The sequence below is a fragment of the Pseudorca crassidens genome, chromosome 4 (genome assembly GCF_039906515.1).
Source record: "Pseudorca crassidens isolate mPseCra1 chromosome 4, mPseCra1.hap1, whole genome shotgun sequence".
NCBI lineage: Eukaryota > Metazoa > Chordata > Mammalia > Artiodactyla > Delphinidae > Pseudorca > Pseudorca crassidens.
The window spans coordinates 109,801,133-109,821,785 of record NC_090299.1 but is presented as its reverse complement, the minus strand read 5'-3'; the positions used below and the strand labels follow the sequence as shown (position 1 = coordinate 109,821,785).

General features: G+C 40.2%; 1 non-coding gene across 1 annotated transcript; it reads left to right on the top strand.

Moving 5' to 3' along the window:
• Positions 1 to 1,962: 1,962 nt before the first annotated feature.
• TRNAE-UUC (transfer RNA glutamic acid (anticodon UUC)) lies at positions 1,963 to 2,034 on the top strand. The gene has a single exon. It is a non-coding gene; the product is annotated as a tRNA-Glu (tRNA).
• Positions 2,035 to 20,653: the final 18,619 nt, after the last annotated feature.

Here is a 20,653-nt window from a genome sequence, read left to right as displayed (position 1 = left end):
ATGTATATACAAATTAAATGATTGAAATAGAAAACAGTAATAGAGATGAATCCCAAAATGCATGCAATTTGAAAAATAAATGAATGAGCTGGGTGATGAAACCAAGAAATTCTTCCGTAAAGTATCAGACAGAGATAAAGAGTTAGAAAATATGAGAGAAAAAATTAAGAAGATCATAGTAGTTATGTAAACATCTGTTTTATTGTAGAGCTAGAAAGAGAGTAAAATATATATATATACAAAGAAGAGAAAATATCTGAGGCGATAATGACCAAAATTTCCCCAGATTTAAAGAAAGTGAAAGACCTCAGATTGAAAGTGTTTTTTCCTAGAAGTCCTTAGGTACATTATATTGTGAAATTTTTTATTTTTCAGCCACACCAGATGGCTTATGGTACCTTAGTTTCCCAACCAGGGATTGAACCCAGGCCACGGCAGTGAAAGCATGGAGTCCTAACCATTGGACTGCCAGGGAATTCCCGTGAAATTTAAAAAATCAAAGATAAAAAAAAAATTCTCAAAACCTCAAGAGATAAAGGCCTCCTACTAAGAACCATGAATAAGAATTATACCAAACACATATTGGAGAGAAAAAAATATTTCAAATTAGTAAATGAAAAGAATGCTGAAGCCACAATTTTATAACCAGCTAATCTATCATTTAAGTTTAGAGTGAAATAAAGAATTCTCAAGTATACATGTACTTCCAAAGTTTACCCTCTTTATAACAGTTTTAGAGGGTTTACTGTTACCTATAGCAAGAAACATGTAAATTATTGAGTTAACCTGACAAAAATTTACAATACCTTTAAAAAGAGCAATTAAAAATCATTTAGGTGACAAAGAGGAATACTGGCATAAATGCAGAAGCATTCCATATTCTTGGATAGGGCAAGATAATATTATAAAGATTTTTAAAAATTGAAGTATAGTTGATATACAATGTTGTGTTAGTTTCAGGTATATAGCAAAGTGATTCAAAATTATATTCTTTTTCAGATTCTATTCCATTATAGGTTACTACAAGATATTGAATATAGTTCCCTATGCTATACAGTAGGTTCTTGTTTTTCTTTTTTATATATAGTAATGTGTATCTGTTAATCTCAAACTCCTAATTTATCTCTCCTCCCCCCCCAACCCTATTTCCCCTTTGGTAACCATAAGTTTGCTTTCTATGTCTCTGAGTCTGTTTCTGTTTTGTAAATAAGTTCCTTTGTATCATATTCTACATATCAGTGATATATGATATTTGTCTTTCTCTGTCTGACTTACTTCATTTAGTATGTATTATAAAGATTTAATTCTCTCTAAAGTGATTGATAAACCCAGTGCAATTCCAATTAAAAGTCTAGCAAGTTTATTTGAGAAACTTAACAAATTTATCCTAAAATTTGGAAAAATCAAGATCCATGAAAGTTGCTAAGCCAACTCTGGAAAATATGACATATAGTAGGAATACTTAAATCTGTATTCATAAAAACAGTGAAAGAGTCTAATGAAACAAAATAGAGAGGAAAGGGGCTTCCCTGGTGGCGCGGTGCTTGAGAGTCCGCCTGCCGATGCAGGGGACGCGGGTTCGTGCCCCGGTCCGGGAAGATCCCACATGCCGCAGAGCAGCTGGGCCCGTGAGCCACGGCCGCTGAGCCTGCGCGTCCGGAGCCTGTGCTCCGCAACGGGAGAGGCCACGGCAGTGAGAGGCCCGCGTACCGCAAAAAAAAAAAAAAAAAAAAAAAAAAAAAAAAATAGAGAGGAAAGAATATAATGAAAGAATAAAGTCCAGAAATATTATATATGAGTATTTATGTGATAAATGTAACTTCACAATCAGTGAGGGAAATTACAGAATGTTTCCAAATGAATTTGGGGAAAGTAGCTCACTATGTAGAGAAAAAGTTGGATATCTGCCTTACACCACATAAAGGTGAACCCCAGAAGGATTAAAAACATAAATATGGGATTTCCCTGGTGGTCCAGTGGTTAGGGCTTGGCACTTTCACTGCCGTGGCCCAGGTTCAATCCCTGGTTGGGGAACTAAGATCCCACAAGCCACGCAGTGCTGCCAAAACAAACGAACAAATAAACGAAAGTGACATAAATGTGAAATAAAACCATAGAGCTAATAGTTGAAGGCACAGGAGAATATTTTTGTAATCTTTGGAATAGGAAAGGCCTTTTAAAACAAGGGCCTAAAAGCATAAACTGTAGGGTAAAATGTTGATGGAACTGACCCTATCAACTGTTCCTGGAAGGACATCACAGACAAAGTTCACAGAGAAAAGATTGGGTTCATATAGTCAGTGGAAGCCATCCACCAAGGGCATCGATCAGGGTGAGGAAGGGTGGAGATTAAATGTGGAGGAACAGTATCCAACACACCTCTTTCCTGCATTTTCCTTTGTTCTCTTATATATGTGTACATATATATGTCAATTTAATTTATTATTATAGAAATTTGAATAATGGTGATTTTGCCTTTTTTTTTTTTTTTTACAATTTTTGTGGCAGCTATAGAGTATGCCAATGATATCAGCAATTTAGACAGAAGCTGTGATCAGATCTCTCCTAGTGACATTACTTTGGAGTCACAAATCTCAGCTTTGTAGGTTCAAAAATGATCTGATCAGTGTAACCCAAGGGCATTCAGTCTTTTGAGAACAGGTTCTTTTTAACCAAGAGACTGACCTGATAACCAGAATGTCTCTTTATTTTTTAAAGATTATGAAAGGGACCATGTACTTTGTACTATCATTGATCATTCACTGTCCATACCAGTGGATTCGTTTGCAGTGATTGAAATATTCATGTTACTCTCCTGAGCAGCATATTTCAAGTATCAGCGAACCTGGAATGTCAAAATGGGTGTTAGTAGAGGGGGATTCCATATAGGCCTGACAAACCCTTCTCTGGTGATCTAAAGCCTTTTCCCCAGATCAGTTTCTCTCCTGTGGACGGTGCTGGAGGGATAAGTTCTAGGAAATGCTGCCTCCCTGACTCTCATTTGTCTGTTTCCGGGTTAATCTCTTTTCTTCTGTTAAAGTATCTGTCATTTGGAAACATACATGTCCTAAGATGTTCAGTCTGGGCAGAAAATGGGGGTCACTGCAATAATAAACAAGGTTGCTTGGCTTAGCTCTCCCCACTTACTGTGGGATCTCCTGCCCTCTTCTGTGCCTCTCTGACTTATTGCAAATTTCCTGCCCTGTCTTCTGAGAGTTCCCAGGATACCACGCACAAAAGCTCATGAATAAATTCTTGCAGCTTCCACTGACCTCTGAGGTCACTACTGTCCCAGAACTAAGGGTGGCCATCCACAGCACTGATGTCTGCACTAGGAGTGCTGCCCCTTGCTCAAAAGCTGCTTCCCACCGCTGCTGAGTTAGCTGGCACCTCTCAGCCACAGGTACCCTTGGGATCATGCTGGGCCTATCATGTATAGCCCTCCTGCTGCCCCCGGAATTTGGCTTGCTGTTGTCATTGCAGTGCCCTTGACATTGGCGACCTTCTGTTACACCCCGACTCCAGGTTATGCTGGATCAGCGCTGTCCTTCACTGAATCCAAGTGAATTTCTGACTCCCACCCCTACCCTGTTCCCAAAGTAACACAGCCTTGGGCTTCTAACATTACACACCGAGACATGTGACAAACAGCTCTCAAGTGTTGACATGAGTCCAAGGAATCTGGGTCAGAGAACAAATTCAAGGGATCAGGCATGAGTTCCCCTTCACGCCAAAGACTGATAAATTGTTATTGAACAAAATGTGTGTCTTTATTCTGTCCGTCCTTAAAATGGGTTTTTTCCTAGAAGCTCCTTCTTTAGCAGAAGGTCAACATATATCTGAACAAGCCTGAATATGGGTTTAGTCTCAGCTGGGACCACCCCATTCTTCATCCTCACTCCCCCTCCCCAGTAAATACACATATTCTGATATGTCAGTAGTTTTCCGGAAAACATTTTATGGAGAATTCTGAATCACAATTTCATCCATTCTGTCAATTTTACTGGGAAAGCCCTGCCTTTTATTCCCATCTACCTTTCTAATCATATTTTTGGTTTTTGTGTTTTTTTCCAATTAATAATATAATAATTCTTAATGTTGTTAATAGTTTTGTGACAGTTCTTTTCCATGGCTACATAATACTTCATCAAATAGTTGTGGAATACTATACCTACCATCTCCCTATTATTGAACATTTGTATTGCTCTGTTGGGTTGCATGTTAGGATAAGCTAAGTTTATAGCAATGAACAACTGCAAAACAGAAGTTTTTTAGGAGACAAGGGTTTATTTCTTGCTAATGCAAAGTCATCTGTAAATCTAGACGGCTCTTCAGGGCACCTGTTTTCCAGCAATGGTTCAGCTATCTAAGCTGCTTTGACCCTCTTGTTTTTCTCTCTGAATAAGGAGCTTCTTCTGCATCCATAGAGGAATGGGGAAGAGCACTGGAGAGTTCAAGTGGACTTTCACTGCCATAGCCCAGAAGTAATGCACATTCACTTCCTTCACAGCCCATTGGTCAGAACTAGTCACCTGCCCCTCTCTGACTACAAGGGGACTGAGCACATGTGGAACCAACAGACCAGGGTGTTGAACATGGAGTGAACTGAAGGACTAGGGGGCTGAGTATGGAGGAAGCTAATGTACTATTTGGTAAGCATTACCGTCTTTGCCACACGTTGTTTATAAGACCCTTCTTTTTAGACTTCAATATTTGCATTTATTTTTTTCCAACTTTATTGACATATAATTGACATATAACATTGTATAAGTTTAAGGTGTACAATGTATTGATTTGATTGAATTATGTTGCAAAATGATTAACACCATAACATTAGCTAACACCTCCATCCCATCACATAATTACCATTTCTTTTTTGTGGTAAGAACATTTAAGATGTACTCGCTCAGCAACTTTCTGGTATACAGTACAGTATTATTAGCTACAGTCACCAAGCTGTTCCCAGAACTTGTTAATCGTATAGCTAGAAATATGTGCCTTTTAACTAATACCTTTCCATTTCCCCATCCCCCAGGCCCTGGGTAACCATTACTTGATTCTCTGTTTCTATGAGCTAAGCTTTTTTCAGATTCCACATATAAGTGATGTCATATAGTATTTGTCTTTCTCTGTCTGACTTATTTCACTTAGCACAATGTCCTCTAAGTTCATCCATATTGTCACAAATGACAGGGTTTCCCTTTTTCATGGCTGAATAATATTTCATATAATAATAATATTAATAATTTTATATGTATCTATCTCACATCTTCTTTTTTAAAATTTTTATTGATGTATGGTTGATTTACAATGTTGTATTAATTTCTGCTATACAGTAAAGTATATATTCTTATCCATTATGGTTTGTCACAGGATATTGAATATAGTTCCCTATACAGTAGGACCTTGTTTTTATCCATTCTATATGTAATTGTTTGCATCTGCTAACCCCAAACTCCCAATCCTTCCCTCCCCCACCCCCTTAGCAACCACATGTCTCTTCTCTATGTCTGTATCTCACATCTTTATCCATTTATCTGTTGATGGACATTTGAGTAGTTTCCATATCTTGGCTATTGTGAATAATGCTGCAGTAAATATGGGGGTGCAGATATCTCTTCAAGATCCTGTTTTCACTTCCTTCAGTTATATACCCAGAAGTAAGATTGCTGGATCATATGGTAGTTCTATTTTTAATTTCTTGAGGAACCTCCATACTGCTTTCCACAGTGGCTGTACCAATTTACATTCCTACCAGCAGTGTACAGGGGTTCCCTTTCCTCTGTGCTCTTGCTTACACTTTTTATCTCTTGTCTTTTTTTTTTTTTAATCTCTTGTCTTTTTGATGATAGCCATTCTGAAAGGTGTGAGGCAATATTGTGATTTTGATTTGAATTTCCCTAATTAGTGATGAGCATCTTTTTAGGTACTATTGGCCATTGGTGTATCTTCTTTGGAAAAATGTCTGTGCAATTCCTCTGCCTATTTTTTAATCATATTTTTGGGGGGCTATTGAGTTGCATGGGTTTTTTACATATTTTGAATATTTACCCTTTATCAGATATATGACTTGCAAATATTTTCTCCCATTCTGTAGGCTGCCTTTTCATTTTGTTGACTGTTTCTTCTGCTGTGTAGAAGCTTTTTAGTTTGATGTAGTTCCACTTGTTTATCTTTGCTTTTGTTGCTTGTGCTTTTGGTGTATGCAACCATTTTGGACAACATTTGACAGCAGTTGAGATTTCAAAACAGTTCTTTAGGGTCCAGGGAGAAAGGAAAACAGCAATAATAAAACAAAGCAAAGTGGAATAACAGTATATATTTGTCATGAAGCTTTATAGAGTCCTTAACTCCAGGGTATTAACCCCTCTAAGATTTTATGAATTGCTATTTTAGGGAAATTGAGGTTAAGAATGATCTCAGATGCTTTATTTCCTTAGGTTCAGTTTTTACTGGGGTCATTTCCTTGTGGATATTAAATAAATAGCCTCTCTCCACACAGGGCTGTTTAGTTGTCACACTTTTTCTAAAGCTTCTTCTAACAGGCTGTGGAAGGATAGAAATGATGCCAAAGTAAGGAAAATGACCTTTTGTTCGAATTGGCTTTACATGTTGGAAAAATTAATTGAAAATTAAAAAAACAAATGTTAATTTTTTTTTCAAGAAGAAAAGCTTATGGGCTGTTTTGTTTTGTTTTGTTTAAAGTTGAATGGCTAGACACTTTTTCTAAAGTGTCCCAGTGCTGTATACCATTAGGAGAGTACTAAGTGCTTCTCATATTCATTCTCTCCTTTTTCTCAATAGAACCTCTACCTTTATTTTCTTCTAGTTTTATTGAGATAAATTGACATACAGCACCGTATAAGTGTAAGGTATAACAACGTAATGATTTGACTTACATGCATCATGAAATGATTACCACAATAAGTTTAGAGAACATTCATCATCTCATATGAATACAAAATAAAAGATAAAGAAATATATGTTTTCCTTGTGATGAGAACTCAGGATTTACTCTCTTAACCAGCTTTCATATATAACACACAGCAGTGTTGATTACATTTATCATGTTGTACATGACATCCCTAGTATTTAATTATCTTATAACTGCAAGTTTGTACCTTTTGACCAGCTTCTTCACCATACAAAGATACTACAATATTATTGACTATATTCCCCATGGTGTACATTTCATCCCCATGATTCATTTATTTTGTAACTGGAAGTTTGTACCTCTTAATTTCCCTCACCCATTTCACTCATCACCCCATCCTACTCTTCCCTTCTGGCAACAACCTGTCTGTTCTCTGTATCTATGATTCTGATTCTGTTTCATTATGTTTGTTCATTTGTTTTGTCTTTTTAGATTCCACATATGGTAAGATCATATGGTACTTGTCTTTCTCTGTCTGACTTATTTCACTTAGCATAATATCCTCTATGCCCATCCATGTTATCACAAAAGGCAAGATTTTATTCTTTTTTATGGCTGAAAAATATTCCATTGTATATATATATATACCACATCTTTATCCATTCACCTATCGATGGGCACTTAGGTTGCTTCCATATCTTGGTTATTGTGAATAATGCTGCAATAGAACCCCAACTTTTAGTTGATAACCTAGCTAGCCACTTAGCTAAAAATACTGATTTGTAGCTAGATTTGATGAAATGACTAAAATCTGGCCTATGGTATATAAATGGAATTTCTGGTCAGTCACCTGAAAGGTTGCTCAAATGCTTTTTTTCCATCCTCTAATCTGTTGTTGAGAAGATGTACATATTGGCTGGATATTCATCCCCACATTGGATTATGAGAATGAAGGCAACAGCTTAGGATGGCATAGATGAAGCTTGAAGGAGCCTGAATTTCTGATGACCATTAAGGTGCTATATAAGCTTGAGACTGTCAACTTCTGGATTGGTTTTATGTGAGAGAGAAAGAAACATTTAACTCTCTTGAATTACTGTTTTTATGATCTCTATTATTCAGTCAAACCTAATCATAACTGATACAAATATTGAGATTAGTTTCTATGTTTAACATAGAAAATAAAAAAATAAAAAGTTGAGAATTGCCTTCGTTTTTTTTTTAATTAAAGAGTGTGTGGCAGAAAGATATCTTCAGCTTCTAAAAAATAAGCTCATATTTTAAAAAAATGAATCTAGACTTCTACCTGACATCTAGCACAAAATTCAATTTGAGATGACTCGAAGGCCTAAACTTAAAAGCTAACTATCAAGTTTTAGGAGAAAACACAGGAAAATTCTCTGTGACTTTAGAGTAGGAAAAGATTTCTTAGATGGTACAAAGAAAGTAGCAACTAGAAAAAGAAAATAAATTTCCAAGCACTTGGGTTTTTTGGACAATACAAAATTTTCCATTTATTCATAATTTATAGATATATCAAATCTTGTGTTGTACATCTGAAACTAGTATGTTATATATTAATTATATGTCAGTAAAAATAAATTAAAAAAAAGAAAAACGGGCTTAATGCAAATTGATAACTAAAAACAAATTCTCCATTTAAGAAAGGTCTAAGACTAGGGGATGCTTTGTTTTATTTTCACACAGAATCCCATTCCTCAGGCCTCCCACTCATGCTCAGTCTGTTGAGCAGCAGGGAGTATGTCTGGACAGTCCCTCTAGAGGACCAGTTGCCAAAGTGCTGACTCCTAGTTGGCCTTACTTCTGGTTCTTAGTTTCTCGGGCAAGGGATGGGGTGAACTGGGGAAGCGGCTAAAAGCTAAGCAGAAGCCTCTCCCAGCTGGGCAGTTCTGCTTAGGAGTCTAAGAACAATAAACTGAGCAGCCAGGCAGCTTCCTCCCACCTGCTGAGGCTAGAGATGAATCAAAGTTCAAAGAAGACTTGGATCAGACAATCACGCCTGGCAAAGCGAGGAATCGGCAGGGCAGAAGCCTGAGTCCACAGACTCAGGGCAGAGCCAGCTTCTAACCCTAGATCCAAACCAGGACACACAGCTACCCCTAGGGCAAGCCAAGTGGAGGGACAGGCTGGAGGAACCATGCGGACACTGTAGATGCTAGTCACAGCCACAGGCCTGTGGTGTCCCTTTTTTCCACACGTGTCTAGCCTCCTAGGCCAGGGAGGGGGGTTTAAGAATGTATTGATCTCCAGCAGGTGCTAATGGCACTTGGTCCACTCATCAGTTTTTGGATTTGCTCCAGCACCTGACTGATGATCCATCTCCTTGGGACCCCTCAGTGTAGCAGCCTCCAGCACAGTTGTTGGCAGCATCTTCCTGGTCATACCTCAGCTGCTCAGGGTGGAAGAGCTGCCTATACACGCCAGTTCTTACCCTACCTATGACAGGGTCACAAAGACGGCCCCTGTCTCATTGAAGGTGTTGGAGTTATTGCTGCTCCCTAGAGCTGTATCGCTGGGCATGGTGCCCTTGGGCCGGATGTGGGGCTTCAGGCAGTAGAGCTCTCAGCACTCATTGCCCATCTGCACCCCAGCTTGACCCACATGGATGGAGATACTCGCGGATTCCTCCAGTGGCCCCAGCTCCCCCTCACTATGGTTGTCCCAATAGGTGAAGTTTGCAGAGGGTCTTTGACTGCAGACATGCTGCGAGTCTCCAGTAATATCACAAATCTCCTGAGTACATGTATTTTTCTTAAACATTTAACGTTATTGTGTAATAATTTCACGAAGGAAATCAGTGCTATAAAAATCCATTTTCATCCCATGGCATCTAACAGAAATTCCTCACAGAATCCTATATGTGGACAGTGGTTCCAGACTTGTTGCTGTGCTCCCCTTATTTTGTAATGGGTCCTCCATTTCAATGGGAATTTCAAAGGGCATGGGAGGGAAGAGTCTAGCTTCCATATTGCCTGGCACTCTATTGTGTTTTACCAACGTGCTGTAAACATTATTTTTCCTCCAGAATTTCTAATTCTGCATAGCAGCACACTGTGACTTTAAAGACTTTAATCCAGATGTTTCAAGCACTCTCAGAATGAAGAGTGTGATATGAATATTGAATTAAAGCTCAAGAAACACAGATATTAACTGTCATTTTTCAAGAATGATTAATAATATGGGAAAACATTTATGAATATAATATGAGAAAAGCAGCACACAGTGTACTGTCTTAGGGCAAGTCACTCAAATCTCTCCAATCATAATTTTTCCTATAAAAAGAATGTTTATGAAAATTTAAAGTTAATATAGAGATATTTATCATCCTGTCTCTTCTACAACAGCACCATGAAAAGTTCAGAAGAAAGAAAATTGCTCTAGAATTGTTTACTTAATGGGCACTCCACAATGTCTGGATCCAGCTGTAAATCTATTCCTCCCTAGTGTCCTACCTTTTTGAATAAGAAGGTGTAGATTGTGGTGGTTAAGAGGCTCTAGAGCCATACTGCCTGGGTTTAAATACTGGTTTAGGGACTTCCCTGGTGGCACAGTGGTTAAGAATCCACCTGCCATTGCAGGGGGACATGGGTTCGATCCCTGGTCCAGGAAGATCACACATGCTGCGGAGCAACTAAGCCCATGTTCCACAACTGCTGAGCCTGTGCTCTAGAGCCCGCGTGCAACAACTACTGAGTCCACACACTCTAGGGCCCATCTGCTGCCCAACTACTGAAGCCCACGTGCCTAGAGCCCGGGCTCTGCAACAAGAGAAGCCACCACAATGAGAAGCCTGCCCACCGCAATGAAGAGTAGCCCCTGCTCGCTGCAACTAGAGAAAGCCCGTGCACAGCAACAAAGACACAATGTGGCCCAAAATAAATTTTAAAAATAAATAAACAAACAAACAAATAAATACTGGCTTAACTATTTACTTGCTGGAAATCCTTTGCAAGTTATTTATGGTCTTTAACTTTAAATTATTTAAGCTTAAATCCTGAGATAACTCACGTGTCAAATAGGGGTGATAATAGTACTTTCCTACGAGGGTTGTTTTAAACATCGAATGAGTGTATGCAAAACATTTAGAATAATGTGTGGCACATAATAAACTCTGAATAAACATTAAATTTAAAATAATAATAACTGTCCATTCATGCATCTCTATGAAGCTCTAGTTCAGCAGCTTCTAAAATGGGTCCCCATGATCCCTGCCTCTTTTTATTCATGCTCATGTGTAATCCCCTTCCCTCAGTGTGGGTTGGACTGAGAGGCTTGCTTAAGTTACCCAGGTTCGTTTTGCTCAATGCGCAACAAGCCTAAATTCTGAGATACCGAGGTTCACAGCAAAGAGAGGGTTTATTCACAAGGCAGGCAAGTGAGGCGATGGCAGAACACATCTCAGATCTGCCTCTCTGAAAGCAAGGAGCTCGGGGATTTTATGGGATAAAGAATAAAGAAGCAGGGCGGTCTGAGGTGTGGTGAGTGTGGGGAGGAGTGGGGAAAGGTGACTGGAAAAAGAAGCGATAATCATTGTTCTGGGCAGGTGTAACTAAGCTACAATGGAGGCACTTAGCACGATCTGAGGGTGGAGTTTTCATCCCTCTGACGTCAAAAAGTCACTAAGCGAACACTCGCACATGCCCAGCTGGAGGGTAGGTGGTCCTATCCAATCTTAACCAGCTCAGCTCGAACTAGACACAGCTGACTCCAAGTTCCTGGAAAACAACAGACAAACATCTTATTGTTTAGGTTACATGCCGCTTGGAGAACATGCAAGTCTTAAAACTACCTTGATTAGTGAAGGCAAGTGAAATGGGTTTGACTAATGATTACCCACAGTTTCGCTTATGATTAATAGAACATGGAAAAAGTGATGGGCTGTCACATCCGAGATAAGGACATAAAAGACGGTGACTTCTGTCTCCTCACACTCCCTCTCTCTCTGACTCTTTCCTCTTGCTCATTCTGATAAAGCAAACTGCCATTGTGAGCTGCCCTATGGAGAGTTCCATGTGGCAAGAAACTGGGTGTCCTCTGGCCAACAGCCTGCCAGGAACTGAATCCTGCTAACAAACATGTAAGTGAGCTGAGAAGAGGGTTCTTCCCTATTCAAGTCTTGAGATGATTGAAGCCCCCCTGATGGCTTCGTTGGAGCCTTGTGAGAGACACTGAGCCAGAGGACCCAGCTAAGCCGCACCTGGATTCGTGACCCAGGAATCCGGTAACTTGCTATTTTAACCCACTAAGTTTGGGATCATTTGTTACGTGGTGTTACATAGCCAATACATATATTGCTACTAGAAGTGGGGTGACTTTGTAACAAATACTTAAAATTTTCAGAGTTGCTTTGGAACCAGGCAGTGGGAGGGAGGTGGAAAGATCTTGAGGAGCATGATACAGGAAGCGTAAGTCACCTTGAACAACCTGGCAGTGGAAATCCAGACCTTGAGGATGCTGCCTGTGAGGGTTCAAAAGGAAGTGAGAAACGTGTTACTAGAAACCGGAGGAAGGGGAATCCTTGTTATGTATTGTCAGAAATCTTAGCAACACTGTCAACTGTCATCTGCACTTAGATGGAAAGCAGGAAAAGTGCTGAACGAACTTGGTAATTTAGCTAAGGAGGTTTCCAAGAGTGTGGAAAGTGCTGCCTAGTTTCTCCTTGCTGCACATAATGAAATGCAAGAGGAGAGAGAGAACTTGAGGGAAGGACTGTTAAATAGAAAGAAGCCTGAACTTGAAAGTTTTGAAAACTCTTCTCCTCTCTAGAGAACAAAAAATGCTAAAATTAAGAAATGACCTCTGGGGGCTTCCCTGGTTGTGCAGTGCTTAACTACTACTTTATTAGTTTGAATTGAACCATTGATTTTAGTAGAAACTGTACTTGTATAAATAGAAAGTGAGATGTGTATGAATTAATATTGGCAATAACTTAGTCTATACATTCATAGAGAATTCTATACATAAACCTGTAATGCGTTTGTGTTTACCTAAATAATAATAGGAGCTAACGTTTGTGCTATTACTAATTTACCTGGGCTATCGCATTTAATACCCATGTCATTTGCAGAAGAAACCCCTCTGTAGTATTAGATTCTAATCCAAGGCCAGAAATCATTTTACCCTGCTCTAGCAGCATGAAGTTTTCTTTCAAGATATTCCCAATTACAGGACTCTATTGTTTAATGTTTAATTGTTTAATAAAATCAATTATACTTCTCCTGTATGATTCCTTCTAGGACTGAGGTCAAATGCAAGAATTAGCAAAAAGAAATCAGTGGGTGGAAATTCACAGACTCCACCTCCCATCCTCCACCCCACACACAGTTATCTGGAATAGGTTGTGCAAAAGAGAAGAATTGATATGCCACTCTTCTGCAAAGAGACCCAGAAATTAGTAAATTATTATCTAGGAATTACATTTTCACTGTTAAATACATTGAATTGGCCTGTGTATCTGCCGCATGACAAAATTGTTACCTGCCGACGCAGGGGACACGGGTTCGTGCCTCGGGCCGGGAAGATCCCACATGCCACGGAGCAGCTGGGCCCGTGAGCCATGGCCGCTGAGCCTGCACATCCGGAGCCCGTGCTCTGCAACAGGAGAGGCCACAACAGTGAGAGAGAGGCCCGCGTACCGCAAAAAAAAAAAAAAAAAGAGATGACCTCTGAGTACTATCAGGAAAATGTGGTCTAGAGATAAAGCCAAAGGAGTAACTGTACAACATTTTATTCAGACCCCCGAAAGATCAAAGGATCAGGTTATTTAGTCCACAAAGGGCCCTTTGAAGAGATGAAAGACACATCTCACAAATCTTCTCAAACAATAGGGAACAAGGGAAGCTTAGAATGTGGGCTCTCATTCTTCTCAGCAGGAGCCCAGCATAGAGAAGAGCTGATCTAGAAGAGATTTATGGATGTGACACGTGTCTAATGGTGTGAACCCCAATGAATTGCACAGAAGTCCCACAAAGTTTTTGAGAAAACTGTATATACAGAAACACTGCTAGCTTGGATTGAAAGGGACAGAGACAGGACAGAATGGAAAGAGGCCACTGAGCCTCCAAAATTCTACTGGCAGGAAACAGGCTGAGAAGATTATTTAACCACAAACAAGTGCTACCTTTCTTGAAAAAGTAAGGATGACTCAGAGGGTGGAACAGCCTACAGAATAGAGCTCAGAGCCTTGGAGAATTATTCCCAGGCCTTGAAAACAAAGGGATGAGCTTGCAACATTCCCTCTGTTGGATTTCAGAACTGCTGTGGGCAGTAACTCCTTTGTGTATCCCATTTCCCACTTTTTGAGTAGGAGTTTCTGTAGCAATTGCCCTATGCCTGCATGATCATTGTATTTTGGGTGTATGTGACATAGATAACTATCTCTTTAGTTTCACAGATCTGTAGATTGAGAGGAACAGTACTCAAAGTAGCTGTATTTAAGGAGATACACCCAAGGAGACTCATCCACACATGGACCTTATTTAGATAAGATTATAGATCTCTGCCATAATCTGTCCAGCTAGCTGTTCTCTTTTATATTCTCATTTACTTAAGCATTTATTGAGTGCGTACTGTTTATGAGTCATTGAGTTACAGGCAGGGTATTCAAAGTTAAATAAGACATGGTTCCTTAATTCTGGTGGAAAAGACAGAGGTAAACACAAGATACCACTGTGAAGAAATAAGTACTACATAGTGATATACCCAACATGCAATGGGAGCAGAATGGTAGCATCTAAATCAGAGAAGCCAGAGGAGGAGTCCTGATGAGGGGGTAGCTGAGCCAAGTCCTGAAGGACAGGTAGAAGTGATTTGGGTTGAACTGTATGAAATTACCATTCTTATAGTTCAGAAACTGGTAATTTAATATGGTCCAACCCGATAGGTAGGTCAGGAATATTCTAAACATAGGATCTTCCAGTTGAAAATGATAAATTGGGCATAAATAGGTTTAACAACTGGACTTTTTCTCCCAGGACAGGTTAGTCATTCCTGCTTTTTTCCACTGTATGTTACTGGCTTGGTGGCTCGAGATGTTTCCTCCCCAGACTTTAGAGCAGATATTGAGTGAAACGGCTGAGAGACCCACGTGGGAGTAAGTCAGGGTGAGTTTTGTCCACCTGTATTATCGTCACTTTGATGTTGATAGGAGACAGCTGGGTGCTCTCTACCCAGGCAGCACATTTGTCCTGGGAGGGAGACTAGTTCCAAGGAAAAGCAGCTGTCAGGGGGAAGCTGATGAATATGCCATTACCCCAAATCCATCATGTTTTTGCATGCCACAGTCATCAGGCAGCTGCCAATAATTCCATCCGTGGTATGGTTGCAGAAAAGCTGAAGGTGGATGAAATGCTGATCGTTGGGTTTCACCAGTTATTTAGAATGTGAATCACAAGTGGATTTGCACTAATGATATTTTTAGAGTGGCTTTGTATAATTTTCATTGAATATTTTGTGTATTGACGCTTCACCTTGTTAACAGCTTGGTTTGACTAAAGAAAAATGTAATGAGCATACTGGGTTTTTTTTGTTTTTCGTTTTTTGCTTGGGAGTAGTTAAATAAATAAAGGAAAATTGATGGGTTCAGTAAAAAAAAAGTGAGAAACAATGCAGGTAGCAAGAGGTAGCATATATACAACAAACAGGAACTATGATAACAAAAATATTTGGAACTACTGACCAAGGGGAGAAAAAGCTGTAGCTGCTTTGTTCACTGGGGAGGATGGATTCCCAGTGCTTTGGGGGCTAAGCCCATAGATTTCAAGGCTGAACAAGGTCCCTCTTTTTCTCACTCTGCCTTTTAAAAGAATTTTCAACTTTATTTGGCCAATGTGTTCAATTCCAATATTGTGGTAGAAAAGCCTGAACTGAAAAGAAGAACTGTCAACATCTGATTTGGCTGAAGCATCCTTGGCTGTCTCGCAACCTGGAAATGGAGTGCCTTGGTTCTGCCTGACACAGGCCTCAGGCCTCACTAGAAATCATAGAGCAAGAGGAGCCTGGCTCTGAGAGGGAAGGGGAACTGCCCAGCCTGTCCTGGGCCCCAACAGACAAGCACCACCCCTCTTCCAGTTGTGCTGCGGCCCATCCTTCAACAGAGACTGAAATCTTCAACTCCCACTAAAATGCTATTAAAAACATTTTAAAAAGTAAAAAACCCAAGAGCAAAGATGCTGAGAGGAAAAGGAAGCTCTATAACAAATTGACAAGTGATAACTGACTTAGTGGACCAGAGAAAGTAGAATCTTCTTTAAAAGCTAAAAAAAAATAAAAATAAAAAATGGTACTGATGAACCTAGTTGCAGGGCAGGAATAAAGAGGTAGACATAGAGAATGGACTTGAGGACGTGGGGTGGGAGGGGGAAGCTGGTTTGAAGAGTAGCATCGACACATATACACTACTGAATGTAAAATAGTTGGCTGGTGGGAAGCAGCAGCATAGCACAGGGAGATCAGCTTGGTGCTTTGCGATGATCTAGAGGGGTGGGATAGGGAGGGTGGGAGGTAGGCTCAAAAGGGAGGGGATATGGGGACATGTGTATGTATGCATATGGCTGACTCACTTTGTGTGCCACAGAAACTAACACAGTGTTGTGAAGCAATTATACTCCAATAAAGATCTATTAAAAAAAAGAAAAGAAAAAAAGAGGAAACCCTGAAGAGGGACAATTCATTCCATAAAACCTCACACAATCGTTGTGGGAAGAGACTCACATCAAGGCATAACATCATATTTGAACCCTGAGTCGAATGGGAGATCTCTAGACTTCTCAGAGAGAAAAAAAATGGGTCATATACAAATGATCAGTAATTAGAATTATATCAAATTTACTCATACCAACACTGGAGGCTGGAAAAAAAGAGCAATGTCTTTAAATTTATGAGGAAAATAATAATTCCAACCTATAATTTGATATTCATGCAATCAATCAAAAATTAAGCCATTTTTAGATCTCAAAATCTCAAAAAAAAAATTCCTTCCTTTTTAGAAAGCTATCAGAGAGTGTGCTCCAACAAAAGAAGGGAGTAGCTGGTGGATCCAACATGGGAAGGGGTGAAGGAAGAGCCTAGAATGACAACTGTGCACCAACCGGTCTAGATTAGAACAGGAAAGATGTCACCAAGAAAAAGGTGAAATGATTATCAGATGTGTTTGAAATTATTGAATGAAGACCAACATTTTCTTAGGGAGTTTGTGAATTAATAAATGATAGGTACATAGAAAACCAAGAAAATGAATTTAAAAGGACAATCAAAACAGGGAATCAGGGGGCTTCCCTGGTGGCGCAGTGGTTGAGAATCTGCCTGCCAATGCAGGGGACACGGGTTCGAGCCCTGGTCTGGGAGGATCCCACATGCTGCGGAGCAACTAGGCCCGTGAGCCACAACTACTGAGCCTGCGCGTCTGGAGCCTGTGCTCCGCAACAAGAGAGGCCGCGATAGTGAGAGGCCCACGCACTGCGATGAAGAGTGGTCCCCGCTTGTTACAACTAGAGAAAGCCCTCGCACGGAAATGAAGACCCAACACAGCAAAAATAAATAAATTAATTAATAAACTCCTACCCCCAACATCTTAAAAAAAAAACAAAAAATGGAATCAAAACAGGACCAAAACCAAAATCAAAGAATCTATGTGGACCTTTTGTGATTAATATTTAAAGTCAAAATAATATAAACATTAAATATAAAGCTAGCCAAATGTTATAACTAATTAGGAGGATCAGGATACTGTAAATGTGTGTGTGTGTGTGTGAAAAGCTACATCTTTATCATATAATTGGAAGTCAAATAATAATATTAAAACCTGAAAAAAATCAAGAACTAACAGTACAAGCATGTTATTTAGAAATATGGAGCCAAATAAGAGAAGACGTGATGAGAAGAGGAAATTTTGGTCATTTCTGGGGAATGAAATTCAAGGGTGAGAAAGATGGAGCCAGAAACTTCCTTTCTTATATGTCTTATAGAACTATTTTACTTTTCTAAACCATATAAATTTTGAAAATAAAACAAAGGTAATCTCAATCAGAAGGAACAGGTTTGCATAAAATGTTCTAACTTCTCCAAGGAGCTGTCTCCTGCCTGTAATAGAGGTTAGATGAGGGAGTTAGAGGAGGTGACAAAGTCAGGAGTCCCATCATATAGGGCCATCTGCTGAGCTAAGCACTTTGGACTTTATCTTGAAAGATATGAAGATGCTGTCAAAGATCTTAAACATGGGAGTGACATGGTCATGATGATTTCAGAAAGGTCAGTCATCAAGAGTCAATGAAAGAAAATGACTATTGTCCCCATGTTCTCAGTAGAAAAGGTACAGTGTTTGAGAGAGGTGATTCCTCAGGTGATTGTTGAGAGGTTGGCTGAGTGGGTAGCGCTGTAGAAAGCAGCAACACTAAAACCGAGTTCTCCTGTGGGAAGTTTATATTCTCACTTTGGTAGAAAGATTCTGGTGTTCTCACCTGAAATGGGTTCATGGTTTTGTTTGTTTGTTTTGTTTTGTTTCGTATAACCTCATCTCAGAGATCCAGGCCAACCTTACTGACATCATTAGCTGTGGTTTGGAAGATGAACATAGGACAATCACACAGGCAGCATCTCCTGTCTTCTTGTAGTCATCTCAGTGACAAGTGATGTGGCTGCTGCAGGAGAAATGGAAGAACAGGTAGATATGAGAATCTGAGGAGGCAGATGTTGAAAGTCACTGAGACTTGGAATATAGACTTTGTTTTTGCTTTTGCGGTACGCAGGCCTCTCACTGTTGTGGCCTCTCCTGTTGCAGAGCACAGGCTCCGGACGCGCAGGCTCAGCGGCCATGGCTCATGGGCCCCAGCCACTCTGCGGCATGTGGGATCTTCCCGGACCGGGGCATGGGCGGACTCTCAACCACTGCACCACCAGGGAAGCCCGGAATATAGACTTTGAAATAACTGATAGGGTTCCTGGCTGCAAGCAGTAGCAGCAGGTCTGGCTATCTTAAGCCAATAAGGAGTTTACTACAAGGAGCGATTGTCCTTCTGTTAGGTGGCTAACAGAATCTAGAGGAGGGTAGGGAATGAGAGTTGGAGGACAGGCAGGAACCAAAAAGCTCTAGAAGTACAAAAAAGTAGGAAGCACAAGAGCCTTGTATCAGGAAGACTGTGACCAGGAGGCCACCACTGTTTGCATAGGATCACGCCAGCACTCACTGCTACCATCTCTAGATACCATCTGAGCTGCCCAGAGTAAACCCTAAGCATCCCTTCATCTCTGTGTCTCTCATCAGACTCACAGTCCTGGGCAAGAGTGTCTGATCTCTTAATCCTGGATCTCGTGCCCCTGATCCACGGCTGCAGGCAATGGGAACTGGAGGATTTTCTACTTCAGATTCCATAATAGAAGGAAGAAGGGCACTCACTGGAATACTATACAGAGTGTGTGTGTGTGTGTGTGTGTGTGCGTGTTTGGGGCAGGGGGGTTGCTAGGTGATGTTCAACCAAGACAAATCTGACAAATGCCCAGGTTTTGAAGTAAAGCTAGGGATCTGGAACTATAGTTAGCAAGGTATATCAGTATCCAGTATCCAGTTTCTGGGGCTCCATGCCAATTAACCCAAACCCTTGGCTAACTCATAACTCCTGGTAACTCAGACCCTTTGTCTGGGTTTAGGTCTCTTTGCTCTGAGTTTCTTGGTCTGGGTCAGTGGGCCTGGCCTCAGCTGATCATCCTGACTTGTCTCCTTGCCTGTGTACTCTCTGCCTCAGCTCACCTCTCTGGATGTAGCTTCTCATCCTCTTGGCTAAAGGTGTCCACTGGCCTGGATTCTCCATCCTCATTGCTTTCAGACTGTCTAGGCTGTATGCTGCTCAAACTGGGAATATCAGACTTTCTTGTTAATATGTGACTATCCCTCTTATTTAACATTGTAGAAAAATTTCCCCATGGGACAACATAATTGTTCCTTCTCTCTGTCTTTTAAAAGTGGATACTTTCAGGTTTTGAATACCTATACCCAATTTCAAAAGGCCACACAGACATAGTTATGATCAATAGTTTCCTTAGAGGACTTTACTCCTAACTGAATATTTAGAAGCAATATGAAAATAACTGTTTAAAATGTTATATAATTCATCGCATATTTATCCAATGTGCATATGTTATTCAATGAAGATATGGTTTGATTTCCAAATAACAAAAAGTTCAGAATAGTATGAAGACAGACAGACACTGGGTGTCTGAGTTGATTATTCTACCTTTCTTTAGGTAAGTGGTCTCACAGATACTTTCCTATTTTACCATGGTTAGTGTATTTCTTCCATCTAGGTGACAGAGTACCAAATGCTTTATCTGTGTCACTCAGCCACGTCGTTAAGCCATTCTTTCATGAGCATTGTAGACCCCATTTACAGATAGAAAGGCAGGAACAAAAGGCTCCAATTTTGAGGGTTAAATCAAGGTTGAATAGCCCCAATGCAATGTACAGTCACCAAATCAGTCATAATCTCTGAGGACAACCAAACAATTCTCTTGAATTTTTAAAAAGAAGAACTTGGAAAAAGAGCCTTCTATTCAGCTGAATCTATAAATCTCTTGTATGGTCCTGGATTGAATCATGCCTGCCCTGCCACTTCTAAGGAAGGCACAGCAAAAACACCACTTCCCTTTATCTCTTGTGAACAAAGGTAAGAGTGGACTCAGTGTCAGCCCTGCACAGGTAAAATGAGTGCAGAGAGATTCTGCTCACTGGCTTCAAAGCCCTGAAACAGGGAGGATTCTCAATGGGAA